The following is a 20849-nucleotide window of genomic DNA, read 5'->3' as shown; positions in this document are numbered from 1 at the left end:
GGGAATGGGGAGGGGATGCATACTCCACCTGGGTGGGAATGGGGGGATGCATACTCCACCTGGGTGGGAATGGGGGGGTGCATACCCCACCTAGTTGGTAATGGGGGGATGCATACTCCGCCTGGGTGGGAATGGGGGGGGTGCATACTCCACCTGGGTGGGAATGGGGGGGATGCATACTCCACCTGGTTGGGAATGGGGGGATGCATACTCCACCTGGGTGGGAATGGGAGGGATGCATACTCCACCTGGATGGGAATGGACAGTGAGTGGAAAATGCACACATAGCTAATGACTCCTGACCTGAACCTCCCAACCCCAACATGACACATCACTGGCTGACATCTGACCAATTACGTATATCAATGACCACATGTAAGATGCACAACCTGGCCACCATGTGTATGTCAAGCAATGCATGACTAAAGAGGATTGCAACTGTGCCAATGTGGCTAGTGTGACCATGCACAGTGTAGTATACACAGCAAAAATGGGTGGCAAAACATTGTCGTACAACCACAGTACATCCGCATCATCATGCATCATTTCACCCTGCATCATATGTACAACGCCATCCAGACTACCTCACCATATTGCAGTTTCGGCATCTAAACAATATTGGTGCATACGTACAGGGACATGTGCAGGTCCACAGCAAATAGCTGTGCCCATGACTGTGTATCCTGAAGGTGGCAGCTCAGAGTGACTCACATAGATCTATCTGTATTCTCTTGCAGGTGATGGAGGATATCCCTTGAAGCTGTGGCTACTTACCCCTGTGCGGAACCCGCGGAACAGCCATGAAGAGGAGTACTATCGGGTACATACCCGTACCCGTGTTGTGATTGAGCAGACCTTTGGCCTGTTGAAGGCGCGGTTCTGCTGCCTAAGCAGGTCTGGTGGAGCACTCCTTTATGCACCTGTGAAGGTGGCAAAGATAACCATGGCCTATGTCATGCTGCACAACATGTGCATCCAGAGAAATGTACCACTTCCACCTGACATTGACATACATGCACCGGGTGTGGATGATGAGGATGAAGATGGAGGAGAAGCAGCACCCCTGCCAGTATGTGATGCACAGGATGCCCGTGTAGTACGCCAATCACTGATTCACAAATACTTCTGACCCACAGGGACCTTGATAGATATGTGTCAGTGACACATTGTACACAGTGTCCATGTGGACATGCACACAGGGAATGTGGGGAGTTGGCCACTGTAACTGTCATACATTAAATTGATACACACGAAAAGATGAATGTCCAGCCATTTTTTTTTTTTTTAACACAATGGGTGTATTGATGTCAAATGAAGAAAGTGCAACCCCCCATCCCCAACCCCCAGTGAACCCCCAAAACCCCCCAGTGAACTCCCAAAACCCCCCAGTGAGCTCCCAAAACCCCCCAATGTACTTCCAAAACACCCCAATGTACTCCCCCTAATACTCCCATTCACTGCCAACACCATTTGACCCACTCCCATAGTTCTCCCACACTATTTCTGGGACTTCTTGCTGTCTGGGGGTGGCATTTCAGTGTGCCTCGCACTCTGCCGTGTTTGACGCACAGGGCTGGAGAGTCCAGAGGAAGTGGGGGCAGAAGAAGTGGGTGTGGTGGATGGGAAGGAAGCTGTGTTCATTTGCACGCCTGGTGCGGGTTGTGGCTGCTGCATGTGCAGCAATATGGATGTGAGGACCTGCGTGATGGCCCCCAGACAGTCTCTCATCAACAATGCTGAGGTATTGGTGGCGGCTGTGTTGGTGGCTATGGCAGCTGCATTGACGGCTATGGCGGCTGTGGTCCCTGCTATGGCCTGGGCTATCCCACGCCTTGTGTCCTCCCCATCTGCGATATATTGCCGGAGCAGGTCCAACATAGACTCCTGTCTGGACTCCACCCTCGCCAGCCATGCCTCAAGGCTGATGGTGGGAGCAGCAGTGGTTGAGGCTGCTGTAACGGGGCCTGCAATGGCAGTGCTGTCCTTGTGGATGCTGCTTAGGTCTGAATCGTGCAGGCAGGGATCCGCACTGCTTCAGGTGGGTGAGGGCTGAATGTGGGGTGGGGGGGTGGGCACGGGGCTTGGGAAATGTGGACATGCCACATACGTAAGTCCTTCCTGGTCCACATACTCCTCCACTGCATCATCGGTGTTGGTCAGTGGTTCTACGGCCTCACCTTCCACTGGTGTAGGTGTAGGCAGCTCAGTGTCCATGGTGTCAGGCGCACTGGGTGTTGGAGTGGGCTGCGAGGCTGCCCCGGAGGTGATGCTGTCGCTGACTGTTGTCTTTGGCCGGGACGTGGATGCCCTTGTGGCGGGAATCTGGCTGGCATCTTCTCCATCGGTGCCTGGGGTAGTAGAAGAGATGCAGGGCATCAGTAATGGTGTTAGATGCTAGATGCATTATATGGTGCTGTGGATTATTTCATTTATCATGCATTCATACCTTACAGGTGTGTCACACAGGGTAGTATGAGGGGGCATTTTGCATTTGCTGCATGGCAGGTGGCATGCCGTTGCATTGGGGTTTGTGTGATGTATTACATGGGCACGGTCCGTGTGTGTTGGCTGTGTGTTGCTAATGGGATTGGCAATCAGCATGCATTTCAGTGTGGCAGGGTTTGGCCCTCCATCTGGACGAGAAAATGTTAATGTGTGTGTTGGGACATGCATTGCCTTGCCTAGACTCTCTTCCACATCACTTGTGCTACGTCATGGTTTCCCCTACAGGGATCTGCAGGGTCACTCACCTCCATCTGCAGATGTTGCCGCACCCATCGACATCTCCCCAAATCCCTCAATGGACTCCATCTGGATGAACGTGCTTGCCGTCTCCTCCCAGGTGGTCAGTTTGGCAGGAGAGTGGGGACCCCAGCTTGTAGCCATGGCCTCCCTCCTGTTGCTTGCCAGGATATTACGAACCCTGAGGCAGAGGTCATCCCACCTCTTTTTGCAATCCTTCAGTGTCCGTGGGGTAGTTCCGAAAGCTGAGACCTTGGGGGCTACCTCCTCCCAGATCTCCTTTTTGCTCTGCCGCACCTCACGCTTCAGGTTCTGCTCATTTATCTCATCAGCATGTGCGGCAAGGGTGTCTGCTCGCATGTTAAGTTTTGCATCCGAAAAGTGCTTTTTGCGCAGGCGGGGGGTACTTTTCCAGGTTGCCTTCGACATGGTGAAAGGATTGCCACTGGTCTCTCCTGAAAACAACTGGTGGTTTGAGAGGATTGCAATGGATTGTGTTTTTAAAGATGGCCGCCAATACATTTCCCGTTCTGACGCAATGACGTTACTTCCGGGACCAGTATTACGAGCCCGATATTAGCATGTTGTTATTAACCAGGTCGTTATTAAGTGGTTCCTCCTAGGCGGAGGTGGTATCGGCAGTTCCTGTGAAGGCGCTATGGGGGAGTTGTAGGGCCTTTAGCGGCATGCCGGTATGGCCATTACCGGCATGGGGGTTCGCGCGTGCTCGCGCACTCGTAATCATCTGTTATTAGCGGCGTCATACGAGCCCGGACCTGCTAGTACCTGCATGCTGGTAATGCCTGTTTTTACCGTGCTCCTCGTAATGAGGCCCATAGACTCGCAATACAGCACATGACGACTACCAACCGTAAAACACCCCAATCCCAGCCAACTGACCCACCGGGCAGAGGCTGCCAACAGCACATCACTGCTCTCTTGCACTTTTCCAGCTTATTCCCACTAACTTACCCCCCCTTCCCTTTTTCAGAGCCGCCAGAGCGCCAGGGGACCACTCCAGTGGTGATAGTGCACGGTACAAATATCCTTTAACATTAACATAACATTAACATACACACATATAAAAAAAACGCACGCTCTGGCATCACCCATTCACACAACACTTCAGCAATCACAGACACTCACATCGTTTTTTAAAAATAGCACTGGCACCAGCACTGATTGCATCAGACTAATTGGGTGCACCTTTCAGTTTGCACTAAACTGACCAATCATAGCATTTGTTGTGTCTGCCAAAGACATGGGTTAATCAATGGCTTAGTCAGACCACTTTCTTGCTCTTGAACCAAGATTCCGGTCTCTGGGACATGCGAGCGACAGAGAGACCTCAGGCAAGCGATTGTCCAGTTGGAGACATTGGTTCTAGAGGGACCATGCCAACAGCAGTCTGTCCATGGCATACTGAACAGACATGAGTCGATCTACTACCCCAGCTCAGGATCCTGGAAAGGCCTTATTGTTTATTTATTTATTTTTTGGGTGGTTGGTTTAATATAAACCTTTCATCCACAGATATAAACACCATCAATTCATCAATACAATTGCCCATATAATACAGAATTTTTTTGTACAATCTCATCAAACTTTACACTCATAAAATCACCCAGATTTCTTCAGATCACATTCTTTAAAATATAGCAGCACATTCATTTTTACCAAAGCTATTATAGTTGAGACTCTGTCACAACACAAAAAATAAGTCCGCAAATCATCAGTGTTTCAATTTTGTTGAAAGTCTCTCTCAAATAGAATGTTCTTATATCTTTTAGACCAGTACAAAATAGCAACAGACGGCACAGCATTTCTTTACAACCCATTGTGTTACAAAACCTACATGACCAATTCTCGTCCTTGCATTGTTTCCTCACAACTAAGAATTCCATAGTGGGTAGCAGATTCCTACGGAATCTTAGGTATTGTGATCTATAGACGCTGCTAGGGAACACTACCATATATTTAGGCAAAACATTGTATGCTCGACATTCTGCTCCTGCATTTTGATACAGTTTGAGGTGTAGTCTTCGGTCCAGTGTTTCTACCCAAACCTTATTTTTAACTGAAATTGGGTTGGATAATAGCATTTCCTCACTGGTGTCTAAATCAGCTATAATATTACAACAAGACCTTCTCCAATCTTCTAGGATTGGTTCACTAGAAGCACAAAGCAGCTCATTCAACAACTCAAATCCTCTCACCAATAGCCTAGCTATGGATTTTCTATAGAGAGACAGGGTCTTCCACTGGGCCATTGCATATAGCGAGACAAGGCCTAGTCCGTATCTCATCACCTGCACTGGGGTCCCCTCGGGGAGCTTCAGCACTCACCTCCAAAAACGACCCTCCATTACAGGCTACACCGTTTGTGAAGTAAAAAAAAAAAATAGTTTTCTGCCCTGTAGGCCAGAATTGCAACTACTTTCATTTTATAGAAAGTTACTGATGGTAGCATTGAAAACCTACAATGCCTCACAAATAAAATTAAACTCTGTGAAGCAAGGTTTCTAGCTTTCTCTCTGAGCAAGTGCATCATTTTAACAATTATTTGATAACATCTCAACATACACGAAAGTCTCAACCCTATCAATCTTCTGATTATTAAGACTGCAGGTACTCATCTTTTGTCTTCTCCCCACCGCATACTGAGCTACCAAGATTTTAGTCTTTGATACGTTGATTCTTATGTTGTTTTTCACAACGTATACCCGGAGAGCATTCAACTGACATTGCAGCCTGATTAGCGTTTGATCAATTAGTACCAAATCATCTGCAAATAGAAGATGCTTTACTGGCCTCCCGTTTATCCTAGGAGGAAAGGTCCATGCGTCTCTCAAGAAATCCACCAAATCTGAAATGAATAGATTGAAGAGCGCCGGAGCCAGCGGGTGTTAGGCGGAAACCTGTGCAGTTCCCTCTGGGACCACTGCAAAAGATTTAGGACTACAGGTGTTTGGCAGTAAACCCACTTGGTAGCAGTCTGCACCACACAGATTCACTGTTGGTAGCTGTGGCTGAGCAGTCAGACTTCTCTCAAGAAGAGTTAAGCAGTATGTGGAGTATACAATATAGGACAATTCTTCACAGTAAGACAAGCAAACACGCAACAAGGCTTCAGTGTAAAGATATTAAGGTATTTATTTTTAACGAAACATCTATCAAAAACACTATGGCACTATCACAGCAAACAAATCAAACACAATTACTCTACGAAGAAGAAACGATCAATCCCCCTAGCAATATTTCGACAAGTCTAGGTTTTACCGGCACCACTTAGTTACAGACAGAGGTGTATGCCTCAACCTAGATGGCACTCTAATATTAGTTAGGATGGGAGAGAAAAAATAGGCAGGTTGCGAAAGCAACACAGTTCAATACTTCACGGGAAAAATGCAAGGCAAGAAGGCAAGAATCACAATAGATCATAAAGTTCAGAGACCAGGCCCACTCGGAGAGAGGCAAGGCGATATGTCCCAAAAGTCTCTAGTGGAAATGCGTTCGAGTCTTTGTAGCAAATTGTTATCGGCAGATTGAACCAGTTCAGAACAATGCGTGAGAAAGCTTGGAGGCGACCCAACGGAAAGGAGAGGATTAAGACACCTCACTCGAACCGATCGAAAGGGAAGCCAGGCGGACACGGTACCTTGTTGTGGAGGGCAGCTCCGGCGGGGGCAGTTGTTCCTGGTGGTGGATGCACGTCGGGTCTTTGCCAAGAGTAGAGATGTTCTCGTCGTCGAAGAAAAGTGAAGTCCGGTGCACCACCAGGGAAGAGACCATCCGCGCAGTGCTCCGTCACAAGGCACCACCTTTTGGTCGCGGTACAGGGGTAGTGGCTATCTGGTTGCTGAGGTGCTCTGCACGGGCAATTCGACCACTGCGTCCTGAAGCGAATAAAAAGCAAAGGGGACTGGTTGTTCCCACCAGTCAGGGGAAGAGACTCTCCGGCAGGGAGATCTCCTCTGTCATCGGGAAGTGGTGAGTCGGTTCCGCAGGGCTCCAGCGGAGGTGTCGTCGTGCAGGTCGGCTCAGCGTTACCCTCGTCGGATTCTTAGGTCCTGTGGCGACTTCTGAAGATCCAGTCCCAAAAGCCCTGCTTTTATGCAGAAAACCCCCATTCATTCAGCCTAGCTGTTAATCAACACATGCTAAGCGGTGAGCGGGGAGGCTCACCACTTGGGCCAATCACTCCAGAGTGCGACCGGGGTTGGCAAGGCAACTCAGTCCAGGGTCCCTAAACCCCCTCCCACACCCCTGTGGTAACCCAGACAGAATGGCACCACTTTGGAGGGTCTCTGTACAGAGCTTGCCAAAAGTGGAACAAAGGGCTTAACCTTTGGTTTAGGAGTCACAGAGACGAACACAGACGCCATTTTAAAAACCGAGTTCTGGCAGAAAATACCATCCGATAAACTTATTTACGATAAGTAGACCGGTGGTACGTTCGAGATTAACAAGGAAAAGTATCAATCTCCAACAATGGGACGAATCCCATAGGGTTATGTTCGGGGTCGAACATAACAAGTAGTTTCCACTGCCACCAGCCAAAACTCGACGAGGGGGGATGGGACAGTGCCCCCTCGAGTAACAGATCCAGGAGTAATCGAATTACCCCTACTAGTACATCCACAATAAGATGGTTTGTACTAGTTCTGTTAGTAAATTTAGGTCTAGTAAAGCCAATGGTGACTTTACATGCCCGGGGAGACAGTAGTCAGTGCCCGGGTATGGAGTCTATGGTGGGTGTCCGCTAGGATGCCCCAGTGCTACGGAACCTAGGGTGCGGTGTAACACACATAGAAAAACATATGAGACCCTATGGAGTAAAAGACCCCATAGCCCATAGAACACATTGACATTCAAAGGAATTACACACATACATGTCCAAGAGCGGGAGAAAAGAGTCCCACTCTTGGCAGGATGGAAAAAACAAACTCCAGAAATCCAGCAAAGCTGCTGGGGGACTCACTAGGTTAGGAAATTCAGCCTAAACAGAGAATTCTCCCTAACAGCAGGCATCCTTGCTTCAACACTCTCTTAGTCTCTATCGATCTTGAAGCATGTCCCACAGTATACAATTTTACTCCGAGCAAGGTGCCTGTGTAGAGACCCATGCCCCCCAAGCCAGGGCAGGAGTGACCCAACGCATCCACCAATGACCCAGACCACAACCAACATGCACATGAGACATGCCCCCTGCACATGCAGACAGCGCGTAACTGTGTACAAGCTGAGACACACACACCTGAGTGCATCATCATCAAATGTGTGTACATGCAAGTGGACAGAGATTGTGTAGTCCGTTGTATGTGATGGACCCATTCACATCACACCAAACAACTAACAACATGCCCTCTAATTCCCCCGCAGGCACGTCAACCGACAGTGACACAGTGCAACAAGCTAAACCACAACCTCCCGCACGTGCCTGATGTCGCCATCCGGCACAGGATGCCACTGCCAGCACCTCTGGTACACACCCACTGGCACCACCAACATTGGGCATGGATTTCCCCATCCTGCAGAGACTGCAGTGCTGCCTGTTGCCAAAGAGGAAACACCTGCTCCCACATTGGCCGCAGAAAGCAGTGCCCATCCTGTTGCCAGGGAGGAGGAGGAGGAATCAAGCGGCAACAGTGCACCGGTTGTACTATTAGAAGGTGCATAACAGGAGCAGGATGACGTGTGTGACATCAGTCCCCTACTTAACCTGGTGTTCAGCCCCTCAGGAATGTACAGCCCAAAGCGTTCGCCCACACCTTTGATGGCTGAACTGAGCACACACTTCCAGCGCATAGAGGAACACCAGGCCAGCCTTACACAGGTGGTTGAAAAACAATTGCAGGAGGCTAGGCAGCAGTGCGAAGAGGCAAGGCTGCAGCGCAAGGAGGCAAGGCTGCAGCGTGAGGAGGTAAGGATGCAGAGGGAGAGTACTGCCACCTCTATGCGACGGCTGTCAAGGGCAACAGGCCGATTTGCGACTATAAACGTGACCCTGTCACGGCATGTGAGGGAGGGGAATAACATCATGTCCTCCATTGCGGAGTCATTGTTGGTGGCGCAGCAGGCATATTTTGGCAATGTGCCAGCTGTTACAATGCCAGTTGCGTCCAAAAGCACAACCCCCAGGAGCTCTGTTGTGAGTAGCCCGCGGAGGCGCTCAGGCCGGCTGGCCAGACCCTCTGGGAAAGATACATCCGCATACAAGCGTGGCCGTAATTAGTGGGATGATCATCTGACTGTCGTCCGCACATTTGGGATGGGTTGGCTTTATGGTGGTGGGAACGTTGAGGAGGTGGGGGAGGTTGGTAATGGGGTTAGTTGCTTGGGGCCTGGTTGGGGGTGGGTACGTTGGAGAGGTGGGGGAGGTTGGTAATGGGGTTAGTTGCTTGGGGCCTGGTTGGGGTTGGGTACGTTGGGGAGGTGGGTGGACACCGGTGTACATCTTTCACTTCCAATTCACCTTCATCCCTGTATAGTTGTGATTAAAGCATTGTTGAAAATGACGTGACGTGTGGACATCCTTGATTCAATGTGCATTCAGTCCATTTAATGTTGTACAACATAAGATATTGCCATTATGTGCATGTAGAGTCTCTCAGAAAAAATTGCGAATGAGTGCTGCCCGTGCATGTTGTCCGTCCTGGGCACCCCTTCCGGGGAGTGCGCCCATCCCATCCCCATCATTGTCATCATCATCGTCATCATCATCAGCATCATCATCATCCTCTGTGTCTGGGGGCAGACAAACGTTCCTGCGCATGCACATATTGTGCAACATGGCACATACAAGCACTATTTTACCCGTCTTTATCGTGCTGTGCAGCAATGATCCACCAGATCAGTTCAAGCAGCGGAACCTGGCCTTGAGTAATACAAATGTTCTCTCTATCATGCCATGTGTTCAAATGTTTGCCCTGTTGTAGGCCTCCTCATGCCTGTTCCTTGTCTTTCGAATGGGCATCATCTGCCATGGTGTGAGTGCATATCCTGCATTGCCTACATGGGATTTGAAGCAAGGGTACATGTTAGTGTTCGTGGTTTCCATGTCTGAATCAGATACAGTACAATCATGTTTGGTTCGTGCATTGGTCAATTGGGGCATCCTATGATCAGGCTTGTAGGACAATGGGCCTCATTACGACCCAGGCGGTAAGTTACCGCCTGGGTCGTACCTTTACCACCATGGCGTAAACTATGTTTACGCCATGGTGGTTGGCGGACGTACCGCCCCATTCCCAGGTTGGCGGGGCGGTAAGTCCCCAATCCCTATTTACCCTTCCCCATTCCCATTTTTGCCCCAAAGGACATAATGGGAGTGGGGAAGGCGTTAATTACGCCACCGTAAATTACGGTGGCGTAATTAACAACAAGGTCCCTTAGCGCCATGGATTTTAACACCTGCTAAAAGCAAGTGTTAAATCCTCCATGGCACTAAGGGACCTCGGAATCAGGTGGTAAGGGTCGGCGCTGTTTACGCCGCCGTAAACCCCTTACCGCCTGGGTCCTAATGAGGCCCAATACCATTCCAGAGCCATTGGTGGTCACATTGGTGGTTTGATATTGGGCAACGGCTCGATGCACACAGGTAGATAGATGGCCATGGGTTCATGTGTGGTTGGTGAGTATGGCATTGTGCAGTGATGTTCATACATGGTGCAGTTAGTCAATGGTCACTGTAAATTTGTGATCAATTCACAATGCCGGGTAGGCACACATCATGTGCAATGTGGGAACACAGGAGCATTGGGTGGGTGTTGGACTCTCTTCCTAATGTCGTCCTTGCTTGTGCTGCAATAACTTGCCTAAGGTGTGCATCTCCGTTGGCAGGGTGGGTATGTGCACACTGTGGCAATTTGGTATGTATTGCAATACGATGTGTGAGGTATGGTAACTGTCTATGCCATTGGCCAAGGGTCATGCATTGGCAGTTGTACTCAGTCAATAGCCATGTACTTTGTCCTGCATAGCGTTCCATGTAGCGCGGCAACGTCGAATTCCGCAGGACCATCGAGTCATGTTTTGACCCCAGAAAACGTGCACAGCAATGGGTTATCACTTGTCCAGTGTCAAATACCATCTGGACATTCAGTGAGTGGTATTGTTTCCTATTGCGGTACACCAACTCCATTTCACGTAGGACTGTCAGCTCTATGTGGGTGCAGTATAATGCACCGATGCAATTTGGCATGCCAGCAATGGCATGGAAGGCCAACTTGGTGGCAATGACCTGGCCAGGGGTGCGGGGGAGGGCGATGTGTTCTGACACATGGCGCAGCAGAGCATCCAGTACCTGTTCAAGTATTCTTGAGAGACAGGGATGTGACAGCCCGTGCAGCTCACCAACAGTGTGCTGATATGTTCCAGTTCCAAGGAAATGCAGTACTGAGACCACCTTCAGCAGGGGTGGGGGGGTTGCAGTCCAGATGCTGATGCAGCTGCTGATGTCCTGCCTGATCATGTTGAGGATGGACATGATTGTTGGACGGTCAAGCCGGTTTAATATGTGTATCTGCCCTCTGGTCAGGATCCAGGGTGAGGCCCTGATGCGGGGTATTGCAGGCTGCCTGTGGTGTCTTACCTGCTGCACATTTGGGTTTGGTATGGGTACAGGGTTTGCAATTTGCCACCTGCGCCTCTTCTCCTCTTCCTCCTCTGCCCCACTGCTGCCACAATGGGCAGTGCTGCCTGTAGGTTCAATAGCCCAAATGCTGCTACAGCGGCTCCCTGCATGGTTGTGCTTGGAGCTGGCCTGGGTGTGGCCCTTTTGTAGGCTCCCAGTTGCCTGCAGGGTGCAGCTGGGCTCATTTGTGCACCTGTGGCCTGATTCAGCTCACCGGCCACTGTTTAACACCATCTCCGCAGTTCCAGCAGTACCGCCACGTTGTTCACAGTGTTTCCTCCATTTTTTTTGGCGGTTTTTCTGTGTCTGTGCTACTCATAATGCGCACAGTGTTACGCATTGCTGGTAACTGGTGGTGTGTCGGTGTATCGACGCACTGTTTCCGCCAACGCAGATTCCGGGTGCGTTGTCTCCGCGGGAGTGGCTCTGAAGTGATGGTGTTTCCGGGATCGCAGGTCAGAATTGGCCGGTCTGGAAAACGGTGCCGGTATGGTTTTACTGGCACCGTTAAATCCTGACCGGCGAACTCCTAATGAGGCCCATTGTCTTTTGGTGGCCATTTCAAATACAAATAGCAATTGTTTTATTCTCTTTAGACAGGAGGAGGTGATGATTAGTTGATGTAACTGAGTGCATTATCACTTAGTGATCACACAAAATACAAGTGAAAGACAAAATATCTTATCATTCTTGATAGGCTGTGGGAGAATATATGCAGAGGCAGAAGCTGAGTGTGTTGCCTTTTAGTGGTGATACCAAATACAAGTTACAGCTAAAAAACATATTTGTTGGAAGGCATGAGAAGAATATATTCTGTGTCTGTAACTGAGAATTTTGTTATTTATTGATCATACCATTGCATGGCTTCAGACAAAAAGGTATTCAATATTCATTTTCTTGGTAGCAGTCAGGGATTATATTCACTGATCTGTCACTGAGTGGGCTGCCATTTAGTGCGATACATAATTCTTATATATTTTGGTAAGCAGAAGGGTAATTTATTAAATTGCTGTAATAGAGTATGGCCCTCATTACGACCCTGGCGGAGGTCCATGGTGCAATTTGCACCATGGACCATGGCGCAGAGCTGCCAATACCGCCATGGGGGTTGGCGGACTTACCGCCCCATTCCGAGGTTGGCGGGGCGGTAAGTCCCCAATCCCCATTTACCCTTCCCCATTCCCATTTTTGCCCCATAGGGTATAATGGGAGTGGGGAAGGCGTCAATTACGCCACCGTAAATTACGGTGGCGTAATTAACAACGAGTCCCGTAGCGCCATGGATTTTTCCGCCTGCAAAAAGCAGGCGTAAAAATCTCCATGGCGCTACGGAATGTCGTAGTCTGGCGGAGAGGTACGCCATGCATTACGCTGGCGTAAACCCCTCTCCGCCAGGGTCCTAATGAGGGCCTATGTGTTTTCTTTTAGAGACTGTACCAAGTACAAGTTTCAGATAAAAAAGTCTTATTTGGTTTAGTGAACATGAGGAGATTATATTCAGTGGTTGTAACTGAGTGTGTTGTCTAGCAGGTCCATACCAAACACAGTTTCAGAGCAAATGTTGCATATTTCTTGGTAGGAAGGAGAAGATTATCCTCTGTGCCTGTGATTCATTGTGCTGTCTTTTAGTGGCCGTAATAAATGAAGGTTGCAGAGAAAATGACTATTTGTCTAAGTATGCAGTAGGAAATATCATTCAGTGGCTGTAACTGTGTTACCTATTTGTGGATAAACAAAATAATAGTTGAAAATGAAAGGTCTTATCATTCTTGGTAGGCAGGAAGTTATTATAATACCTGGCTCTTACAGAGTAGGATGTCTATTACTGGCTAGGCATCTTCATCAAAAGAGATTAACTCCTGCTGATTAATCTCCTATTACTCGTCCTTTGCCCCCTGTTAACCAGCCTAGCCGCTCTGCACCACTGCTGAGGCCGCGGGAAACCCTTCTGAACATACAAATCTTGCCGCCTTATTAAGACCACAAGGGCTTGCCATTTAAAAATGGCTGCCGTATTTTGAGCATTGCACCATCTCACCCGGAGACAAGATCCGACAAAAGATTGGTCAGCTGTGGCTATACAGCCAACCAGGAGGCACCAGTAGGCGAAAGCCGGTCTCCAAGGAAGGCAGACACGAAAGGCTCCTGGCCAAGCCTGACCAGAGTTTGACAAGAGGCCAGGGCCAGAAACTTTGCCCAATTATCCATATACAGTCATCTCAACTAGCTCTGGACTTGGCCTACCGCATACGCCTATCCTCCCATTCAGTTAGCAAAGTACCCGCGCCTGAACCCGCGCCGTTGTTAAAAACCATGTTAAAGGGACGTTATGGTTAAGTTGCACTAGTACACACCTATGCAATTCACGCACAAAACAAATTGTTAAAGGGATGTTATGGGTAAGTTCCACTAGTAAAACCCTATGCAATTCACTGAGCAAACACCTTCTTAAAAGGACGCTATGTTTCAGTTGCCCTCCGAAAAACCATTCAGTGCAACAAGTACTTGGAAGGAACATTACACTTACTTTGCACTAATAACAACCTATCCATGTTATGGGTACAAGTAAAACCAAAAATAAAACAGAAATTCACCAGTTATGGTAACCTAAGCAACCATAGCATGTGCCACCACTGTGCACTGCTAATACTAACACCCATGACATCAAAGATGGCATCACAAATGTCATTGATGACATCACTGATGACATCAGATCTGCATTTAGTTTTCATGAAAATCCTCCACAAGGTATTGGCATTACAATGTTGGCATCAAACTATCAGATGTCATTGGGAGAACTGTCATGAGATACATAGTTCAACACATAATGCATAGCTATAAACACCCTTGCATTACAGACTTTGGCTACCGCCATACTTGTAATGAGGCCCAATGCGTTTTGCCATGTCAGCCAGCCTCACTACGCAGAGTAATGTACAACAGTATGACCGCCCCTTTCTGTGAATCACACCCACATTACCTGATTGGATAATCCCCACAGTCCCATTTCCAATGGCGAGCATAAAAAGGAGTGCAGAATGTGGCACGTGCGCTTCCCAAAGTACTGCGCGACCCATTCCCCACTAAAGCAGGAGCAGTCCTTCTCCCCTTTCCACTATTTTTCTCCACCACTACCTCATTGGGTTTGGGTAAATAGTCACACACGCATCCACCAATGCCATCCAAGACGTTAGCATCTAACACTGGCAGTTCTGCACAACACTTCATATGTACTGTTACAAATTCAGCCTGCAAGTTTTCGGTCATTCTTTAGCACGTCCAGTAGAAAGTTCTGTAAAAGATTGCAAGATTTATGCATCCACATTCATCCACATAAGCACCATCACCACTAAATTGAGGTATGAAAACTTTTTCTGCTGTATGTTTACAACTGTGTTATAAGTGCCTCTGCGCATTGTATCTGGCAGTGAGTGTCCATTACTTTCTTTAAAAGCATACTGTTTTTTTCCTAATCCCCTACTATCAACTGGCACTTAAATGGTATGTGCTTGCAACGTTTTCATTTACCCATTTCGTACACTGTAATAGCAAAACATGAACTGTCTGCTTTCCTTCCTGCTACCAATTTTTACCCCACTAACTCATCTTCGACATAAATCGTAAAAATATACCACCAAAAGCAGCACTGAATTTATCTTAGCAACATAAGGCAAGGTCCCAAAGGTCACTGCCTGCATAGCTGTGGTTCTCTCTAGCCTGGACTATTGAAACAGGCTCTTTTTAAATCTGGCCGCTTCTACACTCCACCCTCTGCAACTCATCCAGAAGAGGACTATGCCACTAGGCCCTGGCCACAAACCCAGGGATGGTATCTCTCCTACACTGAAATGTCTGCAATAGCACCCAGGGACTGCGAGGAATAAGGTGAACACCCTCTGCAATATGCACAAGGCCTTCTGGGCCCTGGGACCTCAATACCTTCAACTGTAACTTCCTATATATCTCCCTGCTCGAGCCCTTCCCTTATACGCCTCCAGCTGCCTCAGGGTCAGTCGCTTCTACAAACAACCAGTTGGTGGTAGATGTCTTTCTCAATGCCTTTCTCTTTGCGACTGTTTTTTGATTGTGTGGTGCAGGCCATGCACCCAATAGTGTAGGCCTTTGTCACACCTACCACAGCAATGCAGTTTTGACTGCATCTCAGCATCCAAAATCATTTAGCCGGCACCCGTCACGCCTTTAACCATGCACACAAGAGACTACTGCTTGCCCACACCCATCACAACATAATGAAGTCATGCATGCGAACATGTGCCCAGAAACCACAATCCACAAATGTAACATACGTAGCAGCACTTTTACCCAACCCCAGCACCATAACACAGTGATGCATGCAAATATGTAAGTTAGCAGATTACTCAAACATACCACTGCCTCTGCCACCCCTACCCACTTCCATTCACAAAGCAGTATGTCACAGGCAACCAAACCATACAATCTTCCGAAACTTGGGCCTACTCCCAGGAAGCTACAGAAACCAGAATATCCAAGCACATAGAAGATTCACTTCAACCCTACACTTCTATATTGACAGTGTTCCAACACGGCACCCAGTGGGCACACTGCAATACTTTTCACTGCACAATCTCCAGCCGTACACCAAAAACCATACGATGTTCTAACAATGACCGCACCCATGGAACCAACAAAATATGCATGTCATCACACTTCTGGTGCTCTATGCAGAGTAAAATGTGCTCCATAGCCATTTTGTAAAGGTGACCACCGTCTGACAGATTGAGTGAAAACTGCATTGCTGCAGTGGGTGTGGTGAAGGCCTTGGCTTTTGGGTGCATGGCCTACGGAATACGGCCTTTGGCCATGCACCCAATAGTCTAGGCCTTGCCCACACCCACCGCAACATGATCAAGCCATGCATGGCAACATGTCGTACCACAATCCACACACGTACCACAGCCACTGGCACTCCTACCCAACCTCTGCACTGTTATACATGTATGCATAGAAAGATGCAACTTTTTGCAGAATCTACAAACTTAACACAGTCTCCGGCACCCCTACCCACTTTCATTCACATGCCATGGTGTTACTGGCAACTGAACCAACCAACAGTATATGCATGGCAGCTGACTTCTGCCTCCAGGCGGACGAAGGTGTTCCTAAAGAGGCATAAATGCACTTTTGGGTAAACAAATCAGTGTAAATTGTCTGCACCCGGACTGTAGGGTGAGCAGGCAGACCAGTAGTTTCCAGGATTTTGTCTGTGCAAATTATATGTCCTCCTTGATGTGGCAGTCACTCCTGGATCTGAAGAGCATTAGTCTCATCATCAAGATCCACTCCTTGCAAGTTCATCCCATGGTCAAGATCATAGCCAGGCTTTTCAGACCTTTTGCCCACTTAATTATTTTAATAAGTGACAATGCTTCATCCAAGATGGCATCCAGTACTGGCAGCAGTGCTGGTACTAAAGAAAAGAAATGTTAATGTTATGGGTTCTCACACATGGGACGACCACCACAGACAGGACTCTACCCCATACAGTATCATACCCTTTAAATTTTAAAAGAATACACATGAGGCGCATGTAAAGGCAAAGGCTGCAATGGTCTGTAATGAGAGGCACACAACCAATCCTACAGTACACCAATATGGGTTCAAACCCTTCAAAGGGGAATAACACATTGACAATGTAAAGGAGGACATGCCACAACTTATACAGGGTGGGGAAGAGGTCCTTTTCCTTCACTGGAGCAATTTGGATGTTCTGAGTTTGTTGTGGAATGTCCCCCACTGCCTTCCAAAGTCTCATCCATGTTTATGCATTGCCAGTGCCAAATTTCCTCTGTCAATGAAGCCAAGCTTTCCTGTGGGGCATGGTACACTTCTTGTTGTAGAATCTGCTTCTCCATTTAGATATTGGTGCTATCAGACCTGCCCTTATCCCAGTGATGTCAATGACACCCCACCCTCCCTCATCCCCCTTGATGTATGTTTGCACCCCCAACCCTCCCTCGTCCCCTATGATGTCTGTGAACCCCCCTCCATCCTGGCACCTAATGATGGCTCTCCCCCCTCCCCTCTCCCTGCTTAATGCTCTCTTCCTCCCCCTCCCCTTTTTCACTCCTCATCACTGCTGCAGGGGTTGTCTTGGTTCACCATTGTTTTCGCCTTCACCAAATCTGTTGCAAATGCTTCGATTTGTCTCTAGGCACTTGTCTCTTATACCTCACTTTCCAACTTGTACGCATGACGACCTTGCTTATTGACTTCTGGACACTCTGACTCATGTGCATCGCCTTTTGAACTAGTACGCATGGTGGCCCAGTTTCATGTTGTGTTTCATGTTTGCCATCTTGAATCCTTGCTTACATTTCTTTCTCTGTAACATTGGGCCTCATTACACGGAAGGCGGTAATGGTTAACGGCCACCGTTAATGGTAACGGTGGCCGTTAACCATTACCGCCTTACTACGAGGTCCCTTAGCGGGTTGGTGCTTTAACGCCTGCTTTTTGCAGGCGTTAAAAACCAACCCGCTAAGGGACCTCGGAGCTAATTACGGCACCGCAAAATTGCGGTGCCGTAATCAGCGCCTTCCCCATTCCCATAGAGCCCTATGGGGCAGAAATGGGAATGGGGAGGGCAATGGCGGAAGGGGGATTTACCGCCCCACCAACCTTGGAATGGGGCGGTAAATCCCCTTTCCGCCAAGGCGGTGCCGGTAATTTACCGGCATGGTCCAGGGTGCTAATAACACCCTGGATCACCGCCTTCCGTGTAATGAGGCCCATTGTGTCTTACTGACTTCTGCAACTGTTTTCTCTCTCCCTCCTGCTCTCCTCCCTCACTTTTTTTCTTTTACTCTCTGCTTCATCCCCCGCTCCCCTCTTTATTCTATGCACTTAGATTATCAGATGTGTCCCTCGACCTAGTATGATAACAACAAATGTCTGTCTCCTCCCCCTTCCCTTACTTGTTTCCACCCCCGCACCAGCACTATCTTAAATGTCATCAGGCCTAGTACACTAGTCGCTTGTTTTGTTCCTCTCCTCCTTCTCCCCCCTCCCCTCTTGTATTCTACGGCTCTACCAGAAATGTCGCCAGGTCTAGTACAGAGTTGCCCGTCTGTTTCCTTTTCCCACCTCCCTATCCCATTCCCTCCTTACGTGTCTTAGCACTTGCACTATCTGAAATGTCAACAGTACAATAGTTAATTTCACATTCTTGTTGTTCATGGCCATATAAGAATGTCATTGGCCCTCATTACGACCCTGGTGGAGTGGGTTTACGCCAGCGGTATTCGCGGCGGACCCGTCCGCCCTACAACGAGTTCCCGTAGCGCCATGGAGCGTTTTCCGCCTGGTTTTTCCGGGCGGAGAAATCCATGGCGCTACGGGACCTTGTTGTTAATTACGTCACCGTATTTTACGGTGGCGTAATTAACGCCTTCCCCACTCCCATTATACCCTATGGGGCAAAAATGGGAATGGGGAAGGGTAAAATGGGGAATGGGGATTTACCGCCCCGCCAAGGTCGGAATGGGGCGGTAAATCCGCCAACCCCCATGGCGGTATCGGCAGCTTTCCGCCGTGCTCCATGGTGCATATTGCACCACGATTTCCGCCAGGGTCGTAATGAGGGCCATTGTATTTTTTCCCTTGTTCCCTCCCTTGCTGTGAAGCGCTTTGAAACACATTGTGTATGGGTGTTATATAAATAAACTATCATATCATATCATATTATATCAGGTTTTGGCAAGTACAGTTTACAGTCTTGAGCCAGTAGTAATGATGACATTGAAACGTTCTTCCTGGTTTTAAGTGTAACTTGGGCAATTGTCAAATCAGAAGGTATAGCATGCAAATGCCTTACTTTCATTATGTTTGAAGCGCTGTCATGATACTACAGGGAATCACCTTGAGGGTGTTGTTTTGTACCATCCTGAGAGGGCATTAACTACAATGGTGTCATGTGCCAGTGATGGTTCGGGCATCATAAGACTCACACATCACATAGTCAGGTGTGAATATGTGGGGAGGGAAGAACAGTGAAGGAAGGGTATCTCCAGTTATAAAGTTGTTTTAAAGAAACTAGTGCTGTGGAGGAGTGAAGGGAATGTCTTCAGAGAGAAGTCCATATTATTTCTTTTACATTATGTGATACCTTTCCAACAGCTTTTGCAAGCTCAGAATGTGTGCGTTGCTTGTAATACAAGCCAAAGTGTCCCCTCCATTCAGGGAATGTTACTCTCAGATCTCTAATGAGAACAAATTAAATGCTGCTGTTAGAGTTTCAATTGCAGCACTGCCCCAAGACCCATGGTGCTGAGCTCCTCACCCGCTGACTGTCCTGTATATCTCACTGGCAGCATGACCTTTGAACAAGCATGTACAGTACCCCTACTGAAGGTGTGTGTTGTCTTGTTTTTCATTTACCTTACAGTTACTGTAGTTAGAGTGGAGCTTTATAATGTCTGGCAAACATGCATTCTTTGCCATGATAACAAACTCGTTGCCTCGTTGAGCAGCCTCAGAGGAATTTACTGTATTTCCTGTTTCTCCACCCACTGACAGTAGAGCGAGGGCTTTCAGTGATACTGCATATCATACAACCATTATCATTAAAATAAATCAAAACGTATTTAATCTATAAATACATAGAGCACGAATAAATACTATAAATAATAAATAAGTAGCAATATATACTGAATAAACATTGAACACATTCACTTGCATGCCTTGATTATTTTCTGCACCAAACAATATTTACATAGAAAACAACATACCAGAAAATAAAGCAAAGGGTACATCAAAACAATACATAATAAATAAAGTGCTCATTTGTTAAATGCACTGTTTACTTCATGCATTAATACATTAGACTGGGAGAGTGGATAGAAACCTGGTGTCCAGATGATTGATTGATCACCCAGTGGATGAGTGTGACAAAGTCCCTGCTTACTTGCGGGTGGAATGTTGTGGTCATACAGTCTAGGGCCTTCTGGAGCTAGTTTACACTGGACATGGAGGATTGATTTGAGGGATCCTCATACCACCATCACTGGGTCCTTGTACCAAGGCTGGGGGCAGTCACAAGATCATTAACACACTGCAATCCAACCATGGTTAAGTGGAATGGCCACCAACCCCTCAGGAGATATCTCCTCATCTTATTGGGCCTTCTAGAGAGCTATTGCAGAGCACTAGCCAGATCCAAACACCTGACATAGAAATTACTATTTCGCACTTTAATGGAGCAGAGTTTTAGCACTTTGAGATCACCAGCACGTTTAGAAAAACATGTCCCTCTGGGGCGCAAATGCCAAAGGAAACATTGAAGATAATTGGAGATAATCAGGTAGATTTGGTTACATGTGATTTAACCAAAGATAAAATCAGAGTGGTAAATTTCAGATTGGCCAAAAACAAATACTTTCCCCCAAAGCTCCCTGAATTTCTACTCTTTTAACCCCACCCCAACCCAATCCCC

The sequence above is a fragment of the Ambystoma mexicanum genome, chromosome 9 (genome assembly GCF_040938575.1).
Source record: "Ambystoma mexicanum isolate Mex_15411 chromosome 9, UKY_AmexF1_1, whole genome shotgun sequence".
Classification (NCBI taxonomy): Eukaryota; Metazoa; Chordata; class Amphibia; order Caudata; family Ambystomatidae; genus Ambystoma; species Ambystoma mexicanum.
The sequence above is the reverse complement of the archived record's forward strand: the minus strand, read 5'-3'. Positions refer to the sequence as shown.